General features: G+C 39.2%; 1 protein-coding gene across 4 annotated transcripts in view; it reads right to left on the bottom strand.

Annotated features, from left to right (window-relative positions):
• stag1.S (stromal antigen 1 S homeolog) overlaps positions 1-16,088 on the bottom strand; it is a 117,792-nt gene extending 101,704 nt beyond the window's left edge. The window contains exon 1 of one of the 4 annotated variants that reach the window (XM_041563961.1): positions 15,679-16,088. The gene's annotated coding sequence lies outside the window, so the exon portion shown is untranslated. 4 annotated transcript variants of the gene reach the window in all.
• Between the last annotated feature and the right edge of the window lie 5,189 nt (positions 16,089-21,277).

Below are 21,277 nucleotides of genomic sequence, written 5' to 3'. Positions count from 1 at the left end.
TGAAAAGTTAACATAATTTCAAGCAACTTTGCAATATACATCAAATAAAAAATATGCAGATTTTTTATGATTTATAATGGTTTGGAACAGTTCCCTAAGCCTAAGCCCCTGCTGATCTTTCTGACTACTTTGCGGAGCTGGCTGACTACTGTTACTTTGTATCAGCAGTCATCTGTCCTCAGCCTGCATCCTCCAAACCTCACAATTGCCTGAATACGTGATTTCAATAACGAATGGAACATCACAGTGCAATGCATTGTGGGTTATGTAGTTCCTGCATGCTGTCTGTAAGCTGTGGAGTAGTTGTTACAATTTGTAACATCAGTGTTTAAGTCAAGTGTCAAGTTTTTGAAGAAACAGGTAACTGTGATGTGTATATTAGGGGTTTCTGTGTTATGTGGGCCTCGTTAACAAACATAAGAAATGTATCAATTTAGAACAGTTAAAGAGTTTGAGACCCCCCCCCCCCCGAGCTGCTTTATAAGGTGAATAATGTAATGTCCCACTTCAGTATTAGAAAAACGGTCACAAATAGAAAGTAATTGAGAAAAGTCTTGATTTCTGGTGAACTTTCTGAACCCTGTGGGCTTCTGCAAATACAGCATGCTGTGAATTTGCTTGAAATGCTCAGTCCTACAAGGCTTTTTTTTTTTTTTTTATAGTGATACTGACACCAGAAATGAAACCTTTTTTGGCAGCTATCATAACATGCAATTCTCTTAATTATTTTCCTATTTAGCTATTTGCTCAATGCTTTTAACTTTCCAATCAACATTCCCCATATGTCATGTTTGTGCTACAGATGTACTTAATGTTAGAAATTGTAATGGACAGGTTAAGAATGGACAGTCTGGTTGGGAAAACACTCAGGCTTAGAAACTTCACGTTACAAACAATTATAACAGCAGATCGTTCAGCAAAAACAATCAACAAGACCTATAAGGAACTGAATGCACATTAATATATTGAAGAATCGTTTTTTAGTTTCTGTATCACTTTAAGGCGGTCAATGCTGGGACAAGCCTTAAAATGCAGGATGCAGTTAAAAAAAGATTGGAGAACACTGGAAACTGTTAAAGAAACAGTAACACCAAACAAAGAAAGTGTTTTAAAGGAATGACAATATAATATAGTGGTACCCTGCACTAGTAAAACTGATGTGTTTGCTTTACAGAACTATAGTTTATAGAATAAAGCTGCTGTGTAGCCATGGGGGCAGCCATTCAAGTACAGGATACACAGTAGATATCAGATAATTTCTGAAGAATTCCATTGTATACTACAGAGCGTATCTGTTATCTGCTGTGTATCTTGTGACTTTTCTCCTTTTTTCAGCTTCAATGGCTGCCCCCATGGCTACACAGCAGCTTATTTATATCAACTATAGTAGTGTTACTGAAGCAAACACCAGTTTTACCAGTGCAGCACAACACTAATTATATTTTCATTACTGTAAAACATTACTGTAAAACACTCACTTTTTGGTGTTACTGTTCCTGTAAGACCTAAAATCAGGTGACTTGCCCTTTCATGAACGTACAGTCTCTTTATCACACAGCTATCCAACAAGGTATTTGATTATTTAGCTATATAAAAAAAGATAAGAGCTTCCAAATGCAAAAATCAAACAGCATTGTAAAGGCTTTGGTAAATAAAAATCTATTTTATGAGTTTTTTTCTTTTTTTGTAATCGATTTAAGAGTCCAAGGAAAGTGAAAACACGTATTTACCTCTCGTCTCACATGCCAATACCTTTGAAGTTGGCAAGTGGATAATTTCTACTTTAGACAATGCCGCTTTCACAATAACTGGTCTGTCTACTGAACCTCCCAAGAGACCATACATTCCCAAAATAGCACACAATAAATTAGGGATGCACCGAATCCAGGATTCATTTCAGGATTCGGCCTTATTCAGCAGGATTCGGATTAAGTCCGAATCCTGGCCGAATCCCGAATCGAATCCTGGACTCCTGGATTTATTGTGTGCTATCTTGGGAATGTATGGCCAAACTTTTTGTCACAATACAAGAATTACAACAATGTTTTCCCCTTCACTCCTAATTTGCATATGAAATTTAGGATTTGGATTCTGTTCTGTTCGAATCTTTCGTGAAGGATTCGGGGGTTCTGTATATGTAAAACGGGTACATCTCGTATCTATACAACCTTACTCTAAAAAGATAAAGTTTGCTCAGGTCGCCAAATGTGTACATTCTGCTTTACGGAAAATCTCTGTGCTATATAAACAAAGGATAATAATAACAATCAATGCTGTAAAGCTTGCTAAAACATGTTTTGCAGTTAAGGTATGTCATATTTTAACAACACTGTTCCAGGCTGTATTTATTGGTCACATTCCTTGCTGTATATTCAAGGTAAAGTTTGGAGAAGAGTTATTTTTGTTTCAATAAGCATTATTTAAAGGAGACATTTTGAGTAAAAAAAAAAAAATAAGAATGTACGAGTGCATTATATTCATTTAGATATAGAAGAATTGTACTTTAAAAAAGTAGTGTTTCAGGCTGATTTATTGAATATTTCTGCAAAAACCCTAATAATCCCTCCCTTCTCTTCCACTTCCTGCTCCCTGAATTTCCAGGCTGTGCAGGGGAGCCGACGGCTCTCAGCTCACTGCACTGTAGGACAGGAACCAATCAGCAGCTAGCAGGACCTGATAGGGAACTGAAACCTGTCTGTGTTTGTATGACTGCAGGGCTGTGATTGGCTGTCCCCCTCTTACTGTGATTATGGTAGGGACCGTTACAACATGCCCACCCATCATTTGAAACACAGACAGGGACCAGAGAACATCTATAGTGAGTTCCAATAAAGGGGCTATTTTTAAAGATAATGTTAATTTGTAGCACAATGTGACACCAGCACCACACCATTATTCATTATTCATAATTGCCTACAAAATAAGGGTTTTTCCCTTTATCCTATATGTCTCCTTTAATAATAAGTAACCTAAGGGCACTGGCTTTGTCAGGGCATCCAAGTGAAGTCACAAAACTAATTTGGACAGTACATACGGATATAAATTGCTTCTTCTAGATAACTTATATGAGATAACATAAAGGAGTTATAGTCACAAGGAGTCATGGTTTCTGTTCTTTTATGGGATTACTAGTGATGAGCGAATCTAAACCATTGTGCTTCATCAAAAATTTGCAAAACGGTAAAAAAGTTGCCAGTCGCATTAAAGAAAATGTGCATTTTTTTTGCGCTACAATTTTTTCAAGCTGTGCAACAGTTTCTTTTTACTAACCATTAGTGTCTATGGGCATTTGTGTGTTCATGAATGGATTTAATGTATGAAGCATTTATTTATATGAACTTCTAAGGCCATAACAAGCACATTTGTGTTATGAATTATTATTTAATGCTAATTTTAAATTTTTCTCTATTTTTTTTAATTTGTGCAGTCTTTTGTCATAGTGAGTACCTTGAACAGCAGGTTTTTTTTATAAATAAGTTAGATTTATTTAAGCCCTGTCAATTACAGAATAAAAAGGTAAAAGCTAGGGTAATAAATATTAGTTTACTTCTAATAGCAATGTGAAGCAGTTAGTGAATAATAGTGGCTATACGTGCCCAATTTTAGCTGAAGCGTTTGGTCCATTTCAACCATACTGCCACACTGTCTGAGGATGTGTGCCAAGGCAAGGTGGGCATTGACAGACCAACTCATGACTCAACAAGAGCTCAAACAACATCTGTGCCCTTTTAAAATGTTATCTGCTGATGCATTGTGCGTGGGTTAATTGGCAGACATGGAAGGGAAGATGAGATAGAACTGCTCTTCGACCCGTCTTAATATTTAATATTATTTATTTTATTTCTAAATATTTGACATTTTGCTAGCAGGGATTTTCCGAATCCCATATTTGGTTGCAAATTTGGCTTAACCCAATCAAAACCCTAAATGTCTTATGACATTAAAGTCAGTGCTGTAATGTCAAGTAAGGCTGCAGCACCTCCTCTAACCCGCTTGGCCACCTCCCTCAGGAATTTGCTTTGACTGTTGACTTTTGAGCATGCTCAGTTCTTCTCAGCTCAGATTACTAAAGCCCCCCTCAGATTACTAAAGCCCCCCAGTATAACAGCCAATAAGAAGATAGCATTACTGGTTCCCATAGAAACTCTAGCTGTCTGATCCTAGTTTCTCCAAACCACCTCTCCTGAGCTCAGCTTAACCATTACAGTGCTCAACCACAGCAGAACTTTTTATGAAAGTGTGTTGTGCCTGTGTAACCTGCATTCTGCATTGCATGAACTTTACAGCATACATGTGTCAGTGTTACGGATGTGTCAGAGGGAAAATGGTCGCCGGGTAAAAGCTGCTATTTGTTTTAGGAAAATGTGATAATGCTGGGGGTAAATGCAGTACAAATGATGTGGCTTGGGTGGGGGAGATATGCCCAACTTGTATACATGGTAGGAAAATGTAGGCTTTACAAGGCCTTTAAATGACCGGCTAGAAGTTGAATAGGAGTGTGTGTCTGAAAAAAACAAAAAAAACAACAAATAAATGGAGAATTAATAAAAGTTTAGCCTCAGGAATAATCTTTTTTTGGTTAATAAAGTCAGTGATCCTATCAACACAAAAGTATTTTAAGTTTAATCTGTAGAATTTAGTCTGCAATTAAAGGGCAAATAGCTGAAATCCAAACAACAACACGTTGCAAAAAATCCGAAGATATCTGCATCATTACACAATTATTATTAAGTACATTTAAAAGGTAACCTGCCCCTTACAGATGTGTCTCTTGTTGGAATGACATGTTACAGGTTTCTGAATTATCTTAAGACAGCTGTTTATAATAATGTGTCACTAGGGTCCCAGCAGTAAGACAGCAGTTGATCCAAGGAGGGGGGAGGAAATTTCTACTTCTTCCACCTCAAAGACATAAACAGCTGTACATTTTGTTTTAAGAAAACCCATTTCCTGATCAATATAGATAAGAGTTACAAGAAGTACTGTTTTGGCCACTATCACGTTCAAAACCACCGCTATTAAAAACGCCTTAAAACCCGTCACATTCTGGCACTTAACTAAAGCTGGATATACACGGGCCAATAAAAGCTGCCGACAGACCGCTTCAGGCAGCTTATTGGCCTGTGTGTGGGGCCCTCCAACAGTCTTCCCCGATCGAAATCTTGCCGAGAGTCGGGCAGGGGTTAAAATCCCGTCACATCGCGGACCGCATCTGTTCATTGATGCGGTACCGCGATCCGACAGCCCACATTGCTTTCATTATGATCCGATATCGTCCACCTGGAAGGTGGGCATATTGGGGAGAGATCTGCTCATTTGACTTTCTCTATGTATATGGCCACCTTAAAGGATCGGTAACATCAATTTTTTAAATAAAAAATTTGTTGGTGTAGAACGTAAAAAAAAAAAAAACACACACAAAGAGATATTAGTTTTAAATCGCTATCTTTATTAAGAAATCCCTTACTGAAATTCCTCTTCAGAAAAGGTGATACGGCGACGATCCATCATGCAGTGCTCGATTTCTCCTCCCTGGCTATCTCCTATATGGAGAGCAGGGAGGAGAAATCGAGCGCCGCACAATGTATCGCCTTTTCTGAAGAGGAGCGCAAGCGGAGTTTTGGCAAGTTATTTCTTAATAAAGACTTAGTGAAGTTTAATATGTGTGGGGTTTTTTTTCGTTCTACACCAACAAATTTTTAAATAAAAAAAATTGATGTTACTGGTCCTTTAAAACTAATGCTTCCTGAACCACCTCATGTATCAATGATGGTCTCCAAGCTTTAGGCCACTGCATTTATAACAGATTTTAGATGGCAGGGCGAAGTCACAGTCAGTTGGACAGAGCACACATGGGGAAACACACAGCACAGTTGCCTTTATATTGTTATGATTGCAGATCCACTTCACTTCCTCGTCTGCCAATGCACCATGTACTGTTCAACGAGGTGCATCGACAGATGAAATTTTCCAACAAGCGCAATACAGGAAACTAATGCATAATACATGGCTGAGTAGGGATTGGGAGGCCATAATATAGTAGTGTTCAGAACATTAGCAGTCGACATCACTAACCTGATCAATCACTGTTTTTGGTAGAAGTTATATTTCTACATGGCAAATAATTTACTAATAGGTTTAGTAGAGTAATAGAAAACCAACAGACCCAACAGTTTTGACATACATGCTGCTCACTGTATGTCATTGAATCATTAATTGAGGCTTGTTCCAAATAATAGCAGTGTTCAAAATAATAGCGTGTTCCAAATAATAGCAGCGTGGAGTTCGATTAGTGAGCTCATTCATTCTGTGAAAAAACAGGTGTCAATTACAGCCCTTATTTAAGGAAGGAAGGAGCAAATGTTGGAAAATGGCTCGTTCCATTTTACAACATTTCCCCTCTACGATTGCAGAGGGGAAAACATATAATGTGCAGAAAATGATAGGCGGATCAGCTAAAATGATCTCAAATGCTTTAAAATGGCAACCAAACCTTGGAAGAAAGCTGAAAAGGACCATTAGTATGGATGGAAGAATATCCAAAATGGCTCAGCCAATGATCAGCTACAGGGAGATGATAGAAGGAGTAAAGTTACCTGTGATACTGTTATAATTAGAAGACGCCTATGTGAAGACAAGCTGCAAGAAGCCCCACCAAAGTCCCATTGTCGAAAAAAAGAGACGTGCTGAAGAGCTTACAATTTTCCAAAGAACACATTGATTGGCCTAAAGAGAAATGGCGCAACAGTTTGTGGACTGATGAAAGCAAGATTGTTCTTTTTGGGTCTAGCAACCACAGACAGTCTGTCAGGCGACCCCCAAAACACTGAATTCAAGTCACAGTACAGAGTGAAGATAGTGAAACATGGTGGCACAAGCATCATGATATGGGGATGTTTCTAATACTATGTAGTTGGGCCTATTTATTACAAACCAGGGATCATGGATCAATTTCAATACATTAAAATATTTGAAGAGGTTGTGTTGCCTTATGCTGAAGAAATGACCTTGAAATGGGGGTTTCAACAAGACAATGACCCCAAACACACCAGTAAATGAGTAACTTCTCGGTTCCAGACCAACAAGATTGACGTTTTGGAGTGGCCAGCCCAATGCCCAGAACTTAATCCAATAGAAAACTTGTGGGTGACAACAAAAATGTGGTTTCTGAGACAAAACTAAGAAATGCAGAAGAATTGTGGGATGTAACAGGTGCCAGAAGTTGGTTGACTCCATGCAACACAGATGTGCAGCAGTTCTCAGAAACACTGATTATACAACTAAATATTAGTTCAGTCATTTAAAGGAAAGCAAAATCTTAAAACATTTTTCAGTTTATACAGTGAATGTTTGAGTTTGTAAAGAAGAATACAGACACTGCTATATTTTGGAACAGCCCAATATTCCCTGTTCTTCACTTTCTGTAAAGTAAATGCTCCAATACATTTGTGTGTATGGAAATAAAAGCCATTATAAGGATTTTGAGTTTTATTCGCTTTTTTAAAACACACGGCTATTATTCTGAACACAACTGTACATGCACAGATAATCATAAAAATGTAGTTTTGTACAATCGCATCTGTGCGTGTATGGCCAGACAGGACTAAATTAAACATACAAGAAAATCAACTTGATGGACTTTGTCTTTTTTCAACCCAATTTAACTATGTAACTATGTAACCCTGCATTCAAATGGGTGGTTCATCACTGAGGCAACTTCGGGCGACTATAGAAAACAAATCGTCGAGTGTGCATTAGCGCAGGCGACTTTGCATTGTAGCCTATGGGGAAAACTGCCGAGGCAGTTGGGGGAGATAGTCGCTCAAAAGACGAGGCGATTAGTCGCCAGGTGACAAAATCTCCCCGAATCTCCTCGTGTGGCCTTACCCTTAGGCTACAAATGTATTGTTGTTGCTACTTTTTATTACGTATCTTTCTATTTCGACCCTCTTCTAGTCATATTCAAGTCTTGTAGTGAAAACAATGCAAGGTTAATCTTGCAACTAAATTGCTGAAGAAATTGCAAACTGTAGAGCTGCTGAATAAAAAGCTAATTAACTCAAAAAACACAAATAATAAATGTAAACCAACAGCAAATGGTTTCAGAATATCACTCTCTTCATCAAACTAAAAGTGAACCACCCTTTTAACTTGTATATGACTTTACACAAAACACTAGAAAGCCAACAAAACTATTTGAAGCAATCAAGACGCATGACAAGGCACATGACTTCTCAAATTTGTATATGAATATGTTTTTCTGAATCAGCTTTTAGACACTCAGGCAGTCCATCTTAAGTATATGTTTGGTGGAAAAAAACACGAACTAAAATATATGCCCTCCAGCTGGTACCAAGATAAATGTCTGTGGGTCTATAAGAGATGTCAACCTCCCCAGAATTAAGTCTAGGTGGTTTTAACCATGCCCAAATCATATCCTAACCAAATGTTTGCATCACTCAAACCAGCGCTATAAAACATGCACTGTTCCTGAAATTTACAGGATTGTCATGTCAGCATTTCATAACATATTTCTTAATTTATTAGCAATCCATTAAGTGACTTGTTACAAAGTAGTAATTAATGTTAGGTTCCTAAGTATAAGGGGGTTATTTATCAAAATCCAAATTTACCACATTATTTTCTGAAATATACTATGGCCAAATCCGCACAGGTTATTCCCCCTTATATATCATTACATTTTCCAGAAAAAAAAACTCCAAAAAAAAATTGAAAATCGAAAAATTTGAATCATACAAATTTTTTAGCCTAAAGATTTTTGCCCAAAAACCACTAAATATTTGGATTTTTGCATGAAACCCAGCTCAGATCAGGATATCTTCGAGACTTCTCCCAGTGACTTAAATATAATCTCGGCAGGTCCGAGATGCCAGATTTTCGGGGTTTAATAAATCTCTAAAAATCAAGTTTGTTTTTTTTTTACTAAAAATTCAGATTTTATAGTAATAAATACACAAATTTTTTGAGTTTATGGCATTTGGACTTTAACAAATAACCCCCTAAATGTCACCAGAACATTTATGGAATACCCCCCACCCCATTTCTGGATCACATACCTTATGTTATGAATGCCTGCCCTGCATACAAATTAGACTAAATAAAATATTTAATCGACAAAGTAACTGTGTAATTATTTAAAATATATCTCCAGGGTTTAATCATGGTTTCCTTTTAACATATAAGCAAAGCTGGGGTTGGCACTTAAACTGTTTAGTTAGTTTACTATACAGAAAGTCAAAGACTATTACTGTGTTTAAAATATTTGCAATAAATAAATAATGTCAATATATGATCTAGAATATAACAGTAGGTACAGTATATTTAATGGACAAAATGTAGGAAAATCAATCACATTCAGTTCCAGCTGCTGTACAGATGTACAGATTAACAGTAGCAAACTGGAATTATCGTATACGTTAGTATTAGCCATGAGCAGTCGCAATAGCTTTTAATAATATCAGCATTCAGGTGACATGGATGAAAATATACAAAAGCCTAAGGGGTAAATTTATCAAAGAGTGAAGTTCCGCCACTAGAGTGAAATTCCGCAGCTCACAATTAATTTCTATGGGATTTTGAAAGACATATTTATCAATGGGTGAAAGTTCACCCTTTGATAAATACGCCTTTAAAAATCCCATAGAAATGAATGGAAAGTGGCGGAACTTCACTATTAACTTCACTCTTTGATAAATATACCCCATAAACTTTGTGAGATATTGTAACTTTACCAAGAATGGATACTATCGGTAACATCACTGGTGATGTTTTTATCCAATGTAGTAATTGTAGAGTTAAAGGACCAGTAACATCAATTTAAAAAAAAAAAAAAACACAGACAAATGAAACTTTTAAATCGCTAAGTCTTTATTAAGAAATAACTTACCGAATCTCCGCTTGCGCTCCTCTTCAGAAAAGCCGATCCGGCGACCCATCGTGCGGCTCTCGATTTCTCCTCCCTGGCTTCCTTATAGGAGATAGCCAGGGAGGAGATATAGAGCGCCGCATGATGGATCGTTGCCATGTTGCCTTTTCTGAAGAGGAGCGCAGGCGGAGTTTTGGTAAGTTATTTCTTAATAGAAATTTAGCGATTTAAAAGTTTAATATGTCTTTGTGGTTTTTTTTTCCGTTCTATACTAACAATTTCTTTTTTTTTAATGGGTTAGTTGCTTCCATCCAGTGGAAAAAGAGTGGTGGACAAAATGCATCTCTCCGCATGTCTTTTCTCCTAAAACTGTTTGAAGCCAAAACTCAAAGGTGTTTGTGGCCACTCTGATTGGAGGCATTTTGTCCTCTTTCAACAAAGTCAACAGGTATAACGTCCAATGTCTCACTTGAAAAATCAGTGGGTTTTAATGTGATACACGCCTGTTATTGGAAAGGATCTTGTTGTTGCACTCAGATGATTGTTAGTTCTATGGTCCAGCAGTATTTACAAGCAATAGTCGTCTGTGATTAGACTTCCATGCAGTGGCCAAAGTGAACATGGCTGAATTGGCTAATTTTGTACACCACTCTGAGCTACAAAACACTGTCCTACATAGGCACTATAAATCTATATTTATAAATATAATTTATATTAGATTAGATTATAAATGTGTATTCAATTAAATATTCTAAATATATTTAAATGTATAAATCTAAGTTAATGAGAAGTGCAGTGTGTGTCTTACTTGATTCCTGAACAATAGCCACAACTGTCAGCAACAACTATTGCAAACACTTAATAGCAGAAGACTATCCCAAACTCTCATCACTACCTCAGCTTCACGCTAAAACAGAAGCCCCTACCCTTTGTTTTATAGGAAAGAGTGGGTCTGAAAATGCTTTACTTTCATTGAAGCGGACAGCTTTTTGTTTACCATGTCTTGTATTTTTATGGCATACGGTGAGTATATGTAGGGCCGAACAATCAGATTAACCTGATCAGTTCGTTTGGCAACCTCGTCAAACAGGAGGATATTATCGTGTATGGCCACCTTAAGGCGGCTTGAGGATTCCTTTCCTACAGTCACAAGCTATGTGGTTGCCAAGTGCTTTAAATTCTACTGCTTTTGGAACTGATTTATCTAGGGACATTGGTAGATATATCCAACCAATGGGAGAAAAAAAAAATAAAAACAGACATCTGTACTGCAAATCTATGCTGGCCATACACGTTCCAATTTTATTTGTCATCTAATTAACGTTTGGGTACCAAGCGTACACTTTAATGCAACAATCTGAAACTAACATTCAGATGAAATTGTAGGATCAAAAACGTTTGGCCATTAGACAATTGCCAGACCATGACACATATATTTTGGGAATGCCCACGGATAAAACCTTATTGGGAGCAGATCATTTCTTTGTCTAAAGAAATCCTAAATCTCACTATAGACAGAAATCCAGCATATTGCTTGTTGTTCCATATAGAGAGTCCTATCTCTGCATTCAAAAAATCACTTGAACCCTACCTATTAAACGCTGTGAAATGTCTTATTCCATTACATTGGAAAACACAACATGTGCCAACAATAAAGGATTGGCTCACAAAAATAGAGGAGCTTTATGTTTTAGAGGAACTTTCTACACACTCGGAAGAACAAAACGTAACTTTTACTGCAATTTGGTGGAGGTGGCTGGAATTCAAAGAACCGGAACAGTACAAAGCTCTGTTCCAATAAAGGTATAACCTGTATAGCTTCCCCCCCCCCACTTCTTTCTTCTTACTATTTTATATTATTACTGTTTGCCTGGCTATCTTCTTAAAGGGGACCGGTCACCCAAAAAAAATATTTAATAACCTATTTTATCACATTAGTCAAGCAAAATGAACTTTAATTACACTATATAAATTTTTTGTATCTTGTTTCCTTCAGTCTGGGAATTTATAATTATAGCAAACAGTCAGGAGCCATTTTGTGGACACTGTTATTAAGACAAGCCTTGTATCATCTCAGAATCTTGTTTGTGCACCAGAATGGGGGACCTGATGTCCATCCCCATGTACTGGCTACACAATTAAATGGTGAAGAGAACGGGGAATTTGTGGAGAGGGGAGGGGCAGACAATATTTGATTGACAGCTGAGATTTTTAAATGAACTTACAACAGCTATGAATGCTTTAATAAAAAATAAAAATTTGATTTGATTAATTGTGTCTGGGTGACAGGTCCACTTGTTCCCTCCCCCTTTACCCCAACTAACCCTCCCTCCCCATCACCTATCCCAATGATAATGGTACACTTCTCGCGACCAACTATGAGATGTACTTGTTATATTGTGATACTTTTCAGGTCCTGCGAGACCGTCACAGTTTGACGTTCATGACAATAATTTTTAATAAAAATTAAAAAAAAAAAACAATTATATGAAAGTCATGTCCCAGAAATACATTGCAGGTCAGCCATGGATAACGTTAGGCAATACAGTACATACACAGATATAAATCGCACCTTAAAGAACCATAAATTGTGCAGAATATGCACAATGTGAGATATATGTGGCCCTTTAAGGAGCCGGTAATGCCTCTGTGTTTATTTCAAATGCACCACCCAAAGAAGAAGCAAAAAGTCCAATAGTTTTGCTGTAATAAGTTCACAGAATAATATTCAGAAATGTGAATAAAACCGTAGCATGGCGTACATGAAAACAGTATAGCCATTCAACAGAATATGTACATAGTTAGACATGCTGAGCAAATCTAGTATTATTAATGACATACAATTACCAAGGTAAAGCATATAAGCAATTAGACAATGGTTAGATTAACCTTCTTGGTATGAGCTGCAACATTTGATTCAGTTTCATGAACCAGCCCCACCCAGCAAGGTAGATAAACCACAAATAACAGTTCAATTAACAGTTCAAAGACCTTATTTGCTTACTCTATGTATGAGCATTTAATAAAAAAAAATAAAGGTGTGGGACCTGTTATTTAGAAGTCTCTGGGGGTTTCCCCGATAACAGATCTTTCTATATTTTGGATCTTCATAGCTTAACTCTACTAGAAAATCATGTAAACATTAAAGTGGACCTGTCATCCAGATATAAAAATCTGTATAATAAAAGTCATTTTCAAATTAAACATGAAATCCAATTTTTTTTATTAAAGCATTCATTGCTGTTGTAAACTCATTTAAAAATCTCAGCTGTCAATCAAATATTGGCTGCCCCTTCTCTATGCCTTAGGCATAGAGGCGGAGTAGACAATTACTTTCACTTTCCATTCAGCACTTCCTAGATGTCAATGATCTCCACACATTTCCCCGTTCTCTTCACCATTTAATTGTGTAGCCAGGGCATGGGGATGGACATCAGGTCCCCCATTCTGGTGCACAAACAAGATTCTGAGATGATACAAGACTTGTCTTAATAACAGTGTCCACAAAATGGCTCCTGCCTGTTTGCTGTAATTATAAGTTCCCAGACTGGTGGAAACAAGATTCAAATAATTTATACAGTGCAATTAAAAGTTAATTTTGCTTGACTAACATGATAAAATAGGATTTTGAATAATTTGTTTTGGGCGACGGGTTCCCTTTAAATAAACCCAATAGGCTGTTTTGCTTCCAATAAGGATTACTTATATCTTAGTTGGGATCCAGTACAAGGTATGGTTTTATTATTACAGAGAAAAAGGACATTTTTTTAAAATTTGGTTTATTTGATTATTTGATTATAATGGAGTCTATGGGAGACTGCCTTTCTGCAATTCAGAGCTTTCTGGAGAACGGGTTTCCGGATAATGGATCCCATAACTGTATATCAATGGATAACCTGACCTGGGGAATGTTTAAACAGCTAACAAGATAATATGGACTACACTACACAGGGTGTAGATCGGCCAAAAAACTGGAAACACCAAGACAACACTTGTAGAGGTGTATATAACTTAGTGGGTTTATATTTTGTATTAATAGCAACAAGTAATATGAGAATTTATTTATTCAAATAGTGTAATAATGGGTGGGCTTGGGTATGTATGATCCCAACACATAAAATACAAATTGATTCAATACCCATCTTACGAAAAATGAATATGAAAAATATCCTGACAACCTTTTTAAAGAAACAGTGACATCAAAAAATAGATTTTTTTGAAAAATTGTGGTACATATTCATGACATCTGGAATGTTTTAATTTTTTTCCCCATCAAAATAATGTAGATTCATGATTTGGCTCATGTCACTACAAAGAAAACTTTCTGGAATGCGCAGAATACTTTCGTGCCTTAAGAACGACACACTTATATAGGGGCAATGATATATTGGGGTGGGGGGGGTCCCGCTGTAAAAATGTGCTACCTTGTGCATCAAGTCCAAAGGGCTGACAATATAAACCAATGATAATGGCGTATGGTCACACAGAGAGCCATAGAATAAAGTAACACAGCTTCCCCAGTGTAAGTAACTTCAGCAGGCACCCATAGAACTGACAGTCCATTTGCACACAGTAAAAGCTAAGGACACAGAAAGCCGCAGGAATAAAGTCATGGTATCTGCCACTAATGGGTAAAGAGGGTGCACGATCCTGACCGCAGAGCAGACAATCTATTTGCAAAGGGGGTGTAGAAAGCCAATGGTATAGTAATAAAGCAACTGTCAGTGTTATAGAAGTGCCCTGACAGGCAGGAGGTGCAGTCCCCCAACACAACCCACAGAGCTGACAATCTAATAGCAAAGGGTTAGGATATGGACAGATTCAGCACAAACTTACAGTAAAATAGCACAGGCTGGAGGATAAGGGCAAATAACAGAGGAATACAATGATGCAGGTACATAACAGAGACAGGGCAGGGGGTGCATTGAACCCAGCACTAGTAACGTCAGCACAAACCCACAGAGCTGACACTCTATTAACAAAGGCTGAGGAATATGGACAGACACAGGGCAGGGGGCAGCACTAGTAACATCAGCACAAACCCACAGAGCTGACACTCTATTAACAAAGGCTGAGGAATATGGACAGATACAGGGCAGGGGGTGGCACTAGTAACTTCAGCACAAACCCACAGAGCTGACACTCTATTAGCAAAGGCTGAGGAATATGGACAGATACAGGACAGGGGGTGGCACTAGTAACTTCAGAACAAAAGTGCAGAGCTGACACTATTAAAGGTTAAGGAATATGGACAGAAACAGGGCAGCACTAGTAACTTCAGCACAAACCCGCAGAGCTGACACTCTATTAAAGGCTGAGGAATATGGACAGATACAGGACAGGGGGCGTCAGTAGTAACTTCAGCACAAACCCACAGAGCTGACACTCTATTAACAAAGACTGAGGGATATGGACAGATACAGAGCAAGAGTGGCACTAGTAACTTCCGCACAAACCCGCAGAGCTGACACTCTAATAACAAAGGCTGAGGAAAATGGACAGATACAGGACAGGGGGAGGCACTAGTAAGTTCAGCACAAACCCGCAGAGCTGACACTCTATTAGCAGCACAATAATAACAAGACGGGCACAGCAGGCAAGCCAATAGGCAGCAGTAACGGGAGGGCACCAAAACACTCCTGCCCACTCTCCCATGTGACTCCCCCCGGGCTTAGGCCGCACCCCCTCCGTACACTCCGCCCGGTGACACCCGGTGGCGGGAAGCCCCAGTCCCCTCCCCCGTCCCCTTGTTCCCGCGCTCTCCGGCCTCCATCTTAATGAAATCTCCTCACCTCCAGTGGACATCCCGAGCCCAGCCTCCTCCTCGTGTCCAGCTCCGTCCTGAGCGGCTCACAAGAGAATGAAGCGAGAGGTGCACAAAGGATCCGGCGACAGAGGGTTAATAGCCAGGCCCGGGCCGCTGTCGCCACTCAGCACCACAGGGCTGTTTCCTATTTACACTTGTGTTCTTGTTATTAGCATTAAGTCCAGGGTATCACAGGGGGTGCAATAAATATAAAATAATAATAAAAAATAATGTGGCTAACCCCGGGCCGCGCCTGGCAGAGAGCAGCAATCCTAAGCCGCCATCTGGCGGTATCTCACACTCCGGAATGGCGCCGCCGCTTCTCAGGGGAGTCGGCGCCCTCTGGCGGACAGCTAGTGAGACAACAGGAGGGGGCGGGTCCCAGAGGGTTACTGTGGAAACGGGCGGGAGACAAGAAGGCGTTGCGAATGGAGGTCACTGTAATAATAATAATAATGGGCGGAAGGTGGCCAATCCGAGAAACCATGGCAACAGAGAGAACGCAAAAAGCATTACTATGACAAAGAACGTTTCTGCAATAAACTGGGATACGGTACATCTCATGAGATATACGATTCCGCATACGCACAGTGAAAACATATATAGGTTAGAAAAGTGTAAATAACGCCGTCTTTTAAAGAATGATATCTGCGCATGCGTACGTTCACGTGCTTGTTCCCCTTTCTTCCACAGAGCGCGCTCTCGCTGTTGCGATCCATTTGCTGAACCGCTAGCGGGATCATCATCGGGTTGTCCGGGCAACGCTTACGTCACCAATGAGTTGCCAGTTATTCATAGCTGCTCAGTGCTGCCACCTACCGAACGCCAAGCTTCTCCAGCGCTGCAGCAACCCTCAGCCTGATTGTCCTTCAGGAGGGGGAGCAGCGGTATCCCAGAATGCTTCTCGCGTGGGGCTTATTGTGGAAAACAAACAAGCACAGGCCCATAACGAGGATTGGCAGTTTCCAGCCTAATTGGGCTACTATTTTTAAGCCCAGACGGGTTTTGAAACTTGCCATGGTACAGATTTGGGCTACTTTTTGGGCATATCGCTGGTTTGTACTTTGGAAACCTGCCAATGTTTTTCTTGCCCTAATGTGGTCAAGCCTGTGTCTCCCAATGCATGTTGGGTAATGTAGTTTTTGTTTAACAATTTGCTAAGTTTAATGTAAGACTACAATACCCAGCATGCAATGGGACTGACCTGTGTAGAAGTCAGGAGTTACCAGATTTTGGGCTCTGTACCCCAGTTTCCTGTCCCTTTTTGCATTTTCTGGTGACATTCCTTCATTTCAGACAATTTTGGGGCAAACATCTGCTGGCCACCAAAATATCTAGAGGTTGAACTGTTTTACCAATATTTAATGAAACTGTATGTATTAAGGCTTTATGGGGCCCCTATAACTCCTGGGCCCTCCTCTGTAGTTCCACCCCTGCTGACAGGCAAATCTGTCTCATTTTACTTCATGTAAAAACGAAACAGTGAAAATGACAAAAAGGCGTATTTTTACATATATTCATTTATTTTTTTTCACTGCACAAATTGTGCTTTTTTTGGGATACAGTTGAAGTGCATCTTGGCTAGTTTTGGGCTGGTTTTGTAGCTGACTTGGCTGGTTTTGAAAATTACACCTGGCAACCTTGCCCACAACCGATCTCAGCCTGGAGAAAAATATGTCTCCACATCTACTTTTTTATTAAAATGACGTTTGCAGACGTTTGTTCCAATGGAAAATAAAGATGTTGCCACAGGGTTCAATAATCTGCAAAAGACCAGAACGTAAAGGGGAAGATTTATTAAGGTTCAAATGGTAAATTCGATTTTTTTTTTTTTTTTTGGTCCTAACTCACAAATCCAAATTTTAAATCACCAATTTGAATGTGAGATTTATCACACCTCAACCCTGGAAACAGTTCTAGTTCGAATATCCTCCACCTAAAAGATGCCAAGTTCATGTACAATTCAATGCAGAGGTCCTTTGAACCATTTGAAGATGTTAAAGGGGTTGTTCACCTTTAAATTAACTTTTAGTAAGATATAGAGAGTGACATTCTAAGACAATTTGCAGTTGGGTTTCATTTTTTATTATTTGTGGTTTTTGAGTTATTTAGATTTTTATTCTTCAGCTCTCCAGTCTCCGGGTTGCAGCCATCTGGTTGCTAGGGTCCTAATCACCTTAGCTACCATGCATTGATTTGTATAACAGACTGGAATATGAATAGGAGAGGGTCTGAATAGAAAGATGAGTAATAAAAAGTTGAAATAACATTGAATTTGTAGCCTTAGAGAGCATTTGTTTTTAGATGGGGTCAGTGACCCCCGTTTGAAAGCTGGAAAGAGTCAGAAGAAGAAGGCAAATAGCTCCAAAACTATAAAAAATGAAGATCAATTGAAAAGTTGCTTAGAATTGGCCATTCTATAACATACTAAAAGTTAACTTAAAGGTGAACCACAGCTTTATTAGCCTTCCTGACAGTTTTTTTTCAGAGGAAAACTCGATTCAAATTTTTGGATCGTTCGTATTCCATCGAATATTAGACATTCAAGTTTTTTTCATAAATAACCTTCCATTTGAGTTGTGATTTAATTCGAATTTATTAGAGTTAAAAAAAAACTCACGTAACTTCGAAATTCGATCTTTGATTAATCTGAACCAGTAAAAAGTGGTAATTGTGACAATGAGGACTTTTTACTGGTTCTTTGTGTTATATCGTAGGTCTTTCAAATGATTGTGCAGTGGTTTGTGAATTGATTTTCATTACAACTTGCGGGGAACCAGGACCAGGGGCAGACTCATCAAAGCTGTGGGGTTCTCAGGTGTAAGAGGGTGTGATTGACAGGAGAGGGATTAGTAAGGGGTTGGCTTTGCAAAACAGTAGGGTGATGGTGGGGGTGTGTAGTCTGGGTGACGGCAGGGTGGTGTGCATGCAAACCGGGGTGCCAGGCAAAGTAGTATTCACATTATTAGTATCACAAATGTACTCTATACCTTTCAATATTCTATAATGTTCATCCACAGTGATCTCTCTTGTCCGATATAGAATGAGTATAAGGGTCAGGGCACACGGGCAGATTCAGGGAGACTAGTCACCTGGGCGAGAAATCTCCTCTTCTTAAGGGGGCGACTAATCTCCCCGAACTGCCTCCCCTGCCTTCCCGCCAGCTAAAATGTAAGTCGCCGGCAGGATGGCACTCGGCGAGATTTGTTTTACGAAGTCGCCTCACAAAGAAACTTCGGGCGACTTCTGAAAACGACCAACAGATATCTGGCCGAATCTGGGGTCAGTGATCTAATAAAGGGGTTGTTCACCTTCCAAAACTATATTCAGTTCAGTTGGTTTCAGATTGATCACCAGAAGTAAAGACTTTTTTCAATCACGTTCTATTTTCTACGTGTGACCATTTTTCTAATATTGAAGTGTAAAGTGTAATTTTTCGCCTTCTAAAGCAGCTCTGAGAGGCGAGGGTCGCTGACCCTGTAAACTGTTCTAATTTGATTCATATAGTTGATACATTTCTTATCTTTGTCCCTGAGTTTCATTACAGGAAGCTGTTAGAATTGATACAATAGTTGCTAATACCAACTAAATGTATCAACTAAATGTTGCAAAATTGTAACAGTTTAGAGTCTGCACCTGAATTACTGAGCTGCCAGACTGAAAGCAAGAGACAGCGGCATTAAACTTCAAACTTAGATTTTGGTAAAAAATAAAAAACAAAAAAAAAGTTTTTGTTTCTGGTAAAAAATCTGAAAACAATTGAATTGAAAAAAGTGTTTGGAAGGTGAACAACCACTTTGAGCATGATATCGCCCACTTTAGGTAGCCATATTGCGGAGGGGTCGGACATGCCCAAATTTGTGGAGAGGCCACTAAGGCCCGGTCCTAAGGCGGCAGGATTTAAGGGGGGTGGCATGCTGCTCAACCACACCCATATTGGTTCAAAAACAGTGGGGGTCCCAAATGATCAGGCACTGGAACTAGCAGATAGATTTGGCACATTTAGCGGCCTCACAATCAACAAACAAAAATCGACTCTTTTTTTCCATGGATGCCCCCAGAACAGAAGGAAGTACCCAGGGTCTTAAATTGGTAACCAAATTTAAGTTCTTAGGCATACACATTTCTAATAATCCAAGTAATTACATACCAGATAATATTGAGCCTATATTACACAATTTCAAAGAGAAGGCAAATCAATGGATACACCTTCCCCTAACGGTGTGGGGTAGGGTCAATCTGTTCAAGTCCTAAATTCCTTTATTCGTTGCAGCAGGCCCCAGTGTGGATATCCGCACAACTCTTTAAATACATTGATGCAGCTCTCTTCCCCTATATCTGGGCCAACAGGGCTCCCAGGGTGAGTAGGTTAACTCTAATGGCCCCACAAGACCTGGGCGGTTTGGCTCTCCCACACCTCAGGTTATATTACTATGCCTCTCAAATAGCTTCACCCGGATCCTAATAACTCCCTGACAAATATCCAGGCCATACTGGCTGGTTCTTTGGAAGTCTTACGTAATATCCCGTATAGGAAGGCCAGAGATACCCCTGAACTTCCACCTGTGCTTTTTTGCAGCCCAATTTGGATCTGGAAGGATCCAGACTACACTGATGCCCTATGAGACGAGGCTCTGGGACCCAAACCCAAAGAAACTTGTATCTGACATATATAAGTGTCTAGTAACCACACTGGGTAGTCCCCTTAAAAAAAACTAAAGTGAAATGGTTAGTAGATATTCCCTCACTGGAGGACAGCTCATGAAAGGAGGCCATGGCGGGTCTATATAACTCATTAATCTCCACCAGAAACAAAATGGTGCAATTCCAGATCATTCATAGAGCATATATCACCCCGATTTGGTTCAAAGCCACGGGAAGGAACCCCACAGCAAACTGCCCAAAATGTCGGGCTCCAGACGCCAATTTCTTTCACATGATATGGGCATGCCCTGTAATTTATAACTACTGGTCTCATATTACTACATATATGAACACTCCAGTCCTACTCCCAGGGATCCTAACTCCAGAATGTTGTCTGTTGGGTCTGGTGGTTGCTTAGCTCCCCACATTAAAACCAAGACGCTCCTGCGTAATCTACTCTTCTATGGGAAAAAGTTAATAGCAATTAAGTGGATGAGCCTAGTCCCTCCCATGAAGCAGGAATGGATCACATTAGTAAACAGCAAACTACCAGTGATTAAACTGACATACATGGCTAGACAATGCTCTCAAAAGTTTGAAACAGAATGGGGTCCATGGTTGGAAATCAACCCAGAGGCTGACCCCAGTGTATGAAACATGAATGTAACCGTGATAACTTTAGAAGTCTGGTAATGTACTATAATATCTTTATTAATCTGTGCAATAAATACATTTTGTGCAAATGCTACTGCTAATGATAGCTTCTGTATACCTCTATACCTTTAGCACTGTTATGTAACTTGATAGTAATCTAGGGGTGAATCAAACAGAGCAAAAATAGACCATGCTGATCATTTATTGATAATTGTCTCTACATGTGTTTTAAAGCGGTGGTTCACCTTTAAATTAACCGTTAGCATGACACAGAGTGATATTCAGAG

This window comes from Xenopus laevis, chromosome 5S, assembly GCF_017654675.1.
Source record: "Xenopus laevis strain J_2021 chromosome 5S, Xenopus_laevis_v10.1, whole genome shotgun sequence".
Taxonomy (NCBI): domain Eukaryota; kingdom Metazoa; phylum Chordata; class Amphibia; order Anura; family Pipidae; genus Xenopus; species Xenopus laevis.
Note: the sequence above shows the minus strand (reverse complement) of the source record. Positions and strands in the feature narration are given on the sequence as shown.